Raw genomic sequence first — 10,000 nt, forward strand, 5'->3', positions numbered from 1 at the left:
GTGAATGTAATTTAAGGAAATATGTTCTACCTTGCGTGATTTGGTGTGGCTTTTAAATTATATATTTTGTACATTATAAATATACATGTTTTAGCTTTGTATAAATTATTTAGAATTCGAATAAAGACCTACATTATATCAGAGCTTCTGTGTGTGTGTGTGTGTGTGTGTGTGTGTGTGAGAGAGACTATGATTGTCATAATCCTAAATTATCAATGGTGCAAATCTGGACCACAAAATGTGCTTTTCTTTTAAAAATACTTATTACAGTTTGCATTGTTCATTAACAACGCACAAAATAATGCAATATTATAAACATCCTCAAAGGAAGCAATGTGTGTCAGTATGAATTATACATACAATATCCTGTATCCATATGATAACCATTGTGTATTTGTGCAATGTTTTTACCATGAAAAACCTATAGTTTGAAGTTCATTATTCTTCATCGGATGGCAGAGGCAGCCTGTGGATTCAGTATTCTCAGTGCTCTCCTGCTGTACAGACATGTCCTCAAGGACAAGTGCTAAAGACCTCGTAAATCTCTTCATCGATATCCTTGATGCATCTACCTACATTCCCCAGTGTGCTCCACTTCATTTTATATTCATTATTTGCATATATTTAAATTAACTCTAAAATGATTGAGTACTGTTTGTTGAGGGATTTTGAATTAGTAACGGATTCAATGGTGTCTCTAAGTAAAAAGAATCAAGGTGGGACTGACAAGTGGGTTAATCGCCTTGATAGATGTAGTTTAATGGTTCGACTGGCACATCTGTCATTGTTGCCGCTTCCCTGCAGTACCTTGTCCTACACTGCCATCTACTGGTCACAAGAAGGCGCCAGGACAAGCAATTGCCCAATTTCATGCTATTTTTCTACATTCTGTTTTCGTTTTTTTTGATAGAGATAAAGGGCCAGTAATACTTTTTCACACTGTAAGGACAGAGAGAAAGACGAATGGGTGGGAAAACAAGCAAAAACCTTAATAACTACAAACACACACACACACACACACACACACACACACACACACAAGCGCGCGCGGGCGCGCCCGAGCGCATGCGTACACAGAGTGACACACTTGATCACAGAGACACGCGTACACATTTGCCTATGTGCACAGTGCACACAAAACTAATCCCAACACACATTCTCACAAAGTCCTCCTCTCCATTGTGCTCCACACTTGAGTCTCTCTCCAGTTAATTCACAGTACAATCGCTCTGGTTTAGCTCTGAGCCAGCATTAATTAACTAATGTGCGCTCCTTGAATCCGGCTGGCTGTTCCCCTCTCCCGCATGATCCTTTAACGAGGCCTCTGGCTCACAGTCCCAGAATGAGCCTATTAAACCAGGCCAGCTCTCCACTTGTCCATTTCAAAAGCGCCACTGAGTTTCACAGTTGAGGGGGTGTGTATGAGGGTGAAGCCGCACTATGCAACGATTGTGAGTGGGGTCGGATGGAATAAGAGAGCGGAGGAGAATCGGCTGCCCCCATTGAGCCGCGCACTAACTCGCACGCTTCAGACCGTCGGGATGATGGAGTGCCAAGCCACCCTCCACCCAGACCCACCGCCCTGTAGGGAAACAGTATGACATCAGTTCTCTTTTACCGCGGTCCGCGGCGCTCCACCAATCAACATCCTTTAATTTCTCGTTTGGCGCTCTTTCTTCTCATCGACCGCGTAGCTCTTCAGCTCCACTTAGCTGGAAACCAGCTCATCAAAGCCCCCCCCCCCCCCCCCCTTATTTCTTTTTTAACCATGCCCGCTACTTTCTCATTTTTGCCCCTCGTTGTGGCACACTTTCTTTTGGTGTGTCCTTTAATTGCCTCTGCATCACACAACTCTTCCAGGGCCTGTTGTTTTTGGCCTCTACATTGTAATTTGCCCACCCTTCTGGTTTGTCCACTGCTTATTTAGGGCCTAATTGAGCCACTTTGGTAATTAGGGAACAAGTGTTTGAGAGCAGGGGGAGTCTATGCAGAGGGTGTGCAAGTGGAGATTACCTGCAATTTAAGTACATGATGGCTTTGATGGTTTTGCCCCCTTCTGATGCTATGTCACCCCGAGGCGCACACAGAAGAGACATGTACGTGCATGTTCCAAAACGCCCCTTGTCGTCATAAACTAGCAGACAATGTGGGATGATGTTTTCACTGCAGCATTTAAATCTAAGGACATTTGTGAGTTTTTATGGCCGAGGAAACTGGGCAGAGAAAACGTATTGTCTTTTTTTGCCTGGTGCTGTGATGGTGCTTTAGATGGTGGATAATTGGGTTCAGATTATGAAACATTTCCAATTATTATTTCTACTATACACTACCAGAGAGGGACCCACCAACAATGCATGCAGATGTGAACCATCCAAAATAAAACATAAAAAGCGCTCATTAGAGGAAATGTCCTGAAAGCAGACATCACAAAGTATAATAGCCAATAGAACAGTGGGGTCCAGCTGTCCCCACATAGCCACAGGAAACATGTGTTACCTCTTTCACTTGGTACTTCCTAACTAGGCCACACCTATAGAATTAATACAGAGTTAATACTGTTCAATTACACACATTAACACAGTTTAATAGTCAGCTCCTGACTAGTAGCCCACACACACACACACACACACACAAACACACACACACACACACACACACACACACACACACACACAATGGTAAAGTCACGCTATCCTTCAATTCTTTGTTGTCTCATTTCCGAATAGCATTTTCATATTAAATCCTCGGGACAGTGTTATGGGTGCACGTCCAACGCCTCATGAATAGGAGGTGAGCGTGGTGTAAATTAGCCGGCTGTATCCCATGTCAACATCCACCCCAGGACGGCCCTGATATGGTCCCCGTGTTTTGAAACAGATGGTTACTACTAAAATAAAAAAGTAGCAAATTATTTTAGCAGCAGGCAGCTAAAGCAATTAACAACTGGCATCATGTGTTGATTACATTCCATGCAGACTCGATATGGAGGGAAAAAGTGCAATTTTCCACTCTATTTATTTTCGTTTTTTTTGGGAGGGGGGCGGGGGGTGAAGAAACACTGTCTAAGCCAAATCCAATTGATTAGTAAACACACCTAAATGAGTTGGCATCCCGTGACGTGGTGGGTCTGTATGAGATCAAGTGAGGGCCCAGGGTATCAAAGCAAAGCAGACAATGTTACAACAATGTGAATCATGAAGGTGTATGGTATGAAACGTAGTGAAGCCAGTCGTGATGATTATGAAGGCGTTCTCTCAGGTGTTTGCTTTTATCGTCTTGTGAAAAACAAACCGGTTGACCGGCAGAAGCAGCAGAACCCCACCGCATCACGTTTGATTAAAGCGATGATTCACAGAGTGAACAGGTGGAGGGTGGTGTGGCGGAGGGTGGGATGGGTGTTCACTTCGCCTCTAATGGGCCAACCGACATAAATTGTGTCTATTCACTTGGCTTCATCACAGGGCTTTCCACAGCGCACCTTGATCTCTCTGAAAATAATCAGGAGCAGCCTCTTTTTTCTGCCTCATTTGCTCAGAGACTCACTCCCCCCCCCCCCCCCCCCCGCCCCCAAAAACCCCACACACACCCCAAAAAAAAGTGCAGCAAATGGGAGCCGTTTCATGCCTTGAATGTTTCTCTCAGAATCGCTTTTCTTTTCATATTTTCTTTATCTTTTGTCTTTGACTCCTTTTCTTTCTATGCTGTGGTTCCTTTGTGAAGGAGATAAATGCAGAAAATTATTTTTTATTTTTTGTTCAGGCCTTGTTACCTCATCAGCAGCAGTCAATTGCCACCCCGTTGACCAAACAGCCCACTGTGAGATTGCACTTTGTCTTCCAGACAGAAAATCTCATTTACACTAAACACCTAATCAGTCCCATTCATCTGGCTATGGTCCCCTAGTTTCTCCTCTTCTACACCTGGTTCAAGCTTCTTTAATTACTAGGAGACGCTCTCTCTCTGATCCGAGGCCAAGCTTTGAATATGGAGTGGCATATTCTGAAGTAAATCATACAGGCTCAAACCAATTGTATTACACGACAATCACAGGAGAAAGGGCTCTAATTGCAGTGAAAGGGGAACAGTCAGCTTCTATTCGTTGGTGTGAGCGCTGGGGCTATTGTGTGCAGTACATCATTCCTACCTGCAGGGGGTGCTAAGCACAAGGTAATAGATGTTATTCAAGACCAAAATGGACAAAAACAAAGTAGAAAATATCCAACGGATCTCTTAAAGGTCATTTGAAAACTTTGAGCGTAAAACACTCAGGGAACATTTAGCCTACAATTTTTTGCAGCGCTGCTATTATTTGAAATATGCAAGCATTTTTAAGTTTCTTCGTAGTACAAGCGTACAATGGACTGAAGATGAGGATGACATTATGAAGTTGTGTAAGCCTTTAAGATAAATGTAAAAAGTAAAATGGATATGAGTTGAAGGTTAAAGGAACACATGTGTTACCGTAAAACTTGAAGAGTTGGGAAATTCATATAAATAGAAAAAATGGCCATAAGGATAATAAAAAAACAAAACATATCTTTGCAAAATACCATCATATTTAAATCTCTCGCTTCAGTCCTGGCTGCACTGCTCTTCTCTGCTACCTTCTGCTGCTATACTCTGCAAAGCACTCTTCCATACGTCCTTAAATAAATAAAAATAGACAAAGGAAATATGAAAACAAAACAAACAAGACAAGATCCAAACAGAACAACAACCAAGGAGACAACATCAGACACCATGTCAATCCTAAAGCGCAGACGTCTGCCGGCCAGGCCTGGATCCCCCCCTTAGTGTGCACCAGGGCATTGTGTGCATCCAAACAAAAGAACATATCCCTCCTTCCCAACGCAATGGGCATCCCAACACCGAGCCCCCCATGGCCCTATTGAGCAGATCAAAGATTTGCCTTTAATCTTAAGTCAACCCCCCTAACCCTCTTGCTTTCTCCCTATCCCACCTCACTATTGGACAGGGGGATATTTTTCTTGTTTCCGATGCTGAAAATGGCGGAAGAATTTACTACGGGGAACTGTCATTTTAATACATGAATCTGTCTTTCTGCTTGTTTTTACCATGTCTTTACATCGTAATATCCACCCCCACACACACACCTCCCTCCCATCCAAGACCTGGAGGTGAAGGAAAGCCCATACATAGGAGTACACGGAGACAGAGCTACAACATTTGATGGCTTTTGCCGACCGACAGCCACCCCCACTGGCTGCTGAACCATAGAGTTTGAGAGAACTCAAGGGTTTGACGAACATCGATTTTGTGTTTGGCTTCAAGTGTGCTTCTTCATCTTTTTTAAATCATTTCTTTTGTGAGTTGGTTGTGTCAAAAATACATTACGTCAAAAGACAACACTTCTTTCACATATGTTTTTATAGATGGTGACATCAAAGCAAAAGAGAGGAGGGACGTTTCCTCAATTTTGTGATGACACACATGATGTTCAGCCAAGCAGGAATCGGCTTCTCTCAGAACAGTCTGTTCAGCGACGTCTCTTTGTAAATCCTATCACATCCGGAGAGTACAAAGTGACAACTTGTGTCAAATCTTAGACGACTTCATAATTTTTTGATAATTGAATAATTTTTTGGACATAAAGTCTCAAAGATATGTTAGCAATACATGCGTTTAATACTAATAATTGCCTTGTATTAATCTCTGTACATTTATGTGTTCTGCATGTCAACACTCTTGGGAACCATATCTGAATGGCCTCACTCAAACACGCACACACACACACACAAACACACACACACACACACACACACACAAACACACACACACAGACACACAGTCCCACACACACACAGTCGCACATACACACACACACACACACACACACACAGTCCCACACACACACACACACACACACACACACACTGTGAAACATTCAGAAAGTCCAGTCAGAGTTGCAGCAGGCAGTAAGCGAGACAACAGAAAGTGACCAGTGGCACAGCACTGGCAGACAGAGGTGTACTGGTTTGTTCCGGTCCTCCAAGTGACAGTGTGTATTAACAGAGGCAGGCACACGCCCCGTCTATAAAGCTCATTATTACAGATGGGACTCTGCAGGGATCCCGTCTCTGTGGAAAACATGCTTAGGCACACACACAAACACACATAGACACACATACACGCACACACAAACACACACACAGGCACACATATACGCACCAACACACAAACACACATACAGACATAGACACAGGCACACCTATACACACACATACAGATATACACACAGGCACACATATACGCACCAACACACACACACACACACACACACACACACACACGCACGCACACACACACACACACACACACACAAACATTACGCTAACACACGAAAGCACCACCATGCATACCACACACAACATGATAATGCAACAGGAAATCACAATGGGAGCGATTGGATGCAACAGAGGAGACAATGTGCTAGAAGCTAGTTGCATACTTCAATGCTATATGTATAAAAGACTGCATAGATCAAGGGACATTGGTCGGAAACAATGGGGTCCAAGGGAATCCCGGGTTCCTCCGGGCACAGAGTTAGGTCTGGTGTTGTAGGCTGTGTGCTCTGATTTGTAAATGGCATTCAAAGCCCTAATGACACATGCAACAGCATTTTATGCTTGAATGTTTTTTAACTGTTGTATTTATAAGCACCGCCTGCTTTGTTCCTGTTGGTTACATTGACTAGACACTAGGTTTTTCAAATGCTTTTTGCTGTTGCTTATGCCCTTGGAAGTTAGTCAGTATTTCAATGTTTTACTCCTTATTTAGCGCTGGGTTCCTGAAATACTGATTGATAAACCACTGGCAATAGTTAAAACCATGTTTTTAGACATTTATTTTATTATTTTATTATCCTTGTTCTATAATCATGTGGGAGGACTCTGGGCCATTCTGCTATAGCTGATCATAACGTGGAAGACACCAGAAGTCAGGGAGAATGCCTCCCACTGGGTCAGGCCAGCTAAGAGTTAAGGGCACTTTCTAATGCACAATCTGTCTTACTGCGCCTCATACTACACCATTACACCAAATCGTTTGTCTAATGGTGTGGGTGTGTGTGTGCACATGCCATTTGTACTTCAACTACACGATGGATGACATAATCACAGCAGGATGAGATAAGAAGACAAATGCTGAAGCAATGTCCAAGATGAATCCACACAGGGAGTATTTTCTTCATTGATACTTTCTGCTTGACCTGACTACCTGTGCCCTCTCTCCTCTGTGCTATGGACTGCACACACACACACACACACACACACACACACACACACACACACACACACACACACACACGCACACACACACAGTCCCACACACACACAGTCGCACATATACACACACACACACACACACACACACAGTCCCACACACACACACAGTCACACACACACACAGACACACAGTCCAACACACACACAGTCGCACATATACACACACACACACACGCACACACAGTCCCACACACACACACACACACACACACACACACACACACACACACACACACACACACACACACACACACACACACACACACACACACACTGTGAAACATTCAAAAAGTCCAGTCAGAGTTGCAGCAGGCAGTAAGCGAGACAACAGAAAGTGACCAGTGTCAGAGCACTGGCAAGACAGAGGTGTACTGGTTTGTTCCGGTCCTCCAAGTGACAGTGTGTATTAACAGAGGCAGGCACACGCCCCGTCTATAAAGCTCATTATTACAGATGGGACTCTGCAGGGATCCCGTCTCTGATGTCCAAGATGAATCCACACAGGGAGTATTCTCTTCATTGATACTTTCTGCTTGACCTGACTACCTGTGCCCTCTCCCCTCTGTGCTATGGACTGCCCACAGCTGACACAAACATGTATGAAAGGATATCGCTTCTATCCCTACTGCCATTAGGGCCTTGGACCAGTAGGTTAAATGACTCGCTCTTGCTCTCATTCTCTCTGTCCATCCATCCATCGCTCCATCTCTCTCTCTCCATCTCTCTCTCTCTCTCTCTCTCTGTCTATCCAGCTATCAATCTATCCATCAGTTTGTACTCTCTACACTTTTTAGGTCCAAGCAAAAAAACACCACCACTAAAGCAAAGGGACAGAGGAAGTGTCCCGGAGAACTGAAACGACGCAGCCTGGCGCGCCGTCATCGTATCTCCGCAGGTCCGACCGCGGACCCCAACCCTCTCCGAGTGTCCCCTCCGGGGTCCTTGTTGCTAATGACTCACAGACGCCACATGCGTCGTCATCTCCACCTCAACTTGACAAATGGCAAATGTCAGCAGTGAATTCTCCTGGTAAGCATAATTTTATGAAGACCGAATATCCCCCCGCTCCTTAGGAGACACACGCAAAGGTTAGAGCAACAGCTGTAGCCGTTTTGTTGGCATTAGTCCCGCTTTTTATTTTATTGAACAGAAAAAAAGGCTGGAAACCGGGGGGGGGGGGGGGGGGGGGGGGGGGCTTGTCTTGATGGATATGAGCAGTGAAGCGTGTGTGTGTGTGTGTGTGTGTGTGTGTGGGGGGGGGGGGTACGTCGGAGAGGTGCCCCCGACTCAATGCAATAACGAAGGTGCTCTCATTGCGAGAGGCCGGGATCATGTTTATTTAAACGCCATGGGCAGGGATGCTGTCCTTAATGGAGGAGGGTGGATGCATAAGGGATAAGGGGAGGGGGGGGGGGGGGGGGGGGGGGGGGTAGATAGGTGATAGGAAGGGGAAAACGAAGGGGAGAGAGAGAGCGGGGGGGAAGAGAGAAAGAGCGAGAACGAGGGAGCCCTGGCCCAACAGAGGAGCAGATCATTTTCTCCCATTTATTGGCTGTGGTAATTTGTTGACTCACTCATCCATGCACACTCTTTATGTTTAATGCAGGCCTCCAGAGGGGGAAAGGCGGTGGGGAGAGGGGAGGGAAAGGGGGAGGAGGGAGGCTGGGGGTAAGGGGGGGTCTAGCCGGAGAGAGATTACCCACGCGCTTCCTGGTGTGAGCAAGACAGAGGTGGATGAATAACAGTTCTTAAAGTGGGCCCCAGATGCCTTCTAGTGGGAGTTTGACAATGGCGTGGCCCTGCTTCATATAACTACCCAATCCCTGACGGACGCACAAAGAGATAAAGGTTATGTCCCCGGGCCAAGTCACCAAATTGCAAGGTGGTTGCTTGAAAGCGCTAGCTAATCAAACATGTGCAGTGTGTGCGTGCGAACAATATTGTCAAGCACAATATCGTACCCTATTTCTAACACTCAACATTAAAAGTTAATGGACTCAAGATTAAGAAAACTATTTGGTTAATGGGGACACAAAAAATGTATATAAAAATCCATTCTGTCACATGCCCATAGAGATACGCCCATAGAGATGCACACATATAGATACGCCCATAGAGATGCACACATAGAGATATGCCCATAGAGATACACACATGGAGATACACGCATAGAGATACACACATAGAGATACACACATGGAGATACACACATAGAGATACACACATAGAGATACACACATAGAGATACACACATGAAGATACACACATGGAGATACACACATAGAGATACACACATAGAGATACACACATAGATATACACACATGGAGATACACACATAGAGATACACACCTAGATATACACACATGGAGATACACACATAGAGATACACACATGGAGATACACACATATAGATACACACATAGAGATACACACATAGAGATACACACATAGAGATACGCCCATAGAGATACACACATAGAGATACACACATGGAGATACACACATAGAGATACGCCCATAGAGATACACACATAGAGATACACACATAGAGATCGCCCATAGAGATACACACATAGAGATACACATAGAGATACACACATGGAGATACACACATAGAGATACACACATAGAGATACACACATAGAGATACACACATAGATATACACACATGGAGATACACACATAGAGATGCACA

The sequence above is a fragment of the Pollachius pollachius genome, assembly GCF_949987615.1.
Source record: "Pollachius pollachius genome assembly, chromosome: 3".
Taxonomy (NCBI): domain Eukaryota; kingdom Metazoa; phylum Chordata; class Actinopteri; order Gadiformes; family Gadidae; genus Pollachius; species Pollachius pollachius.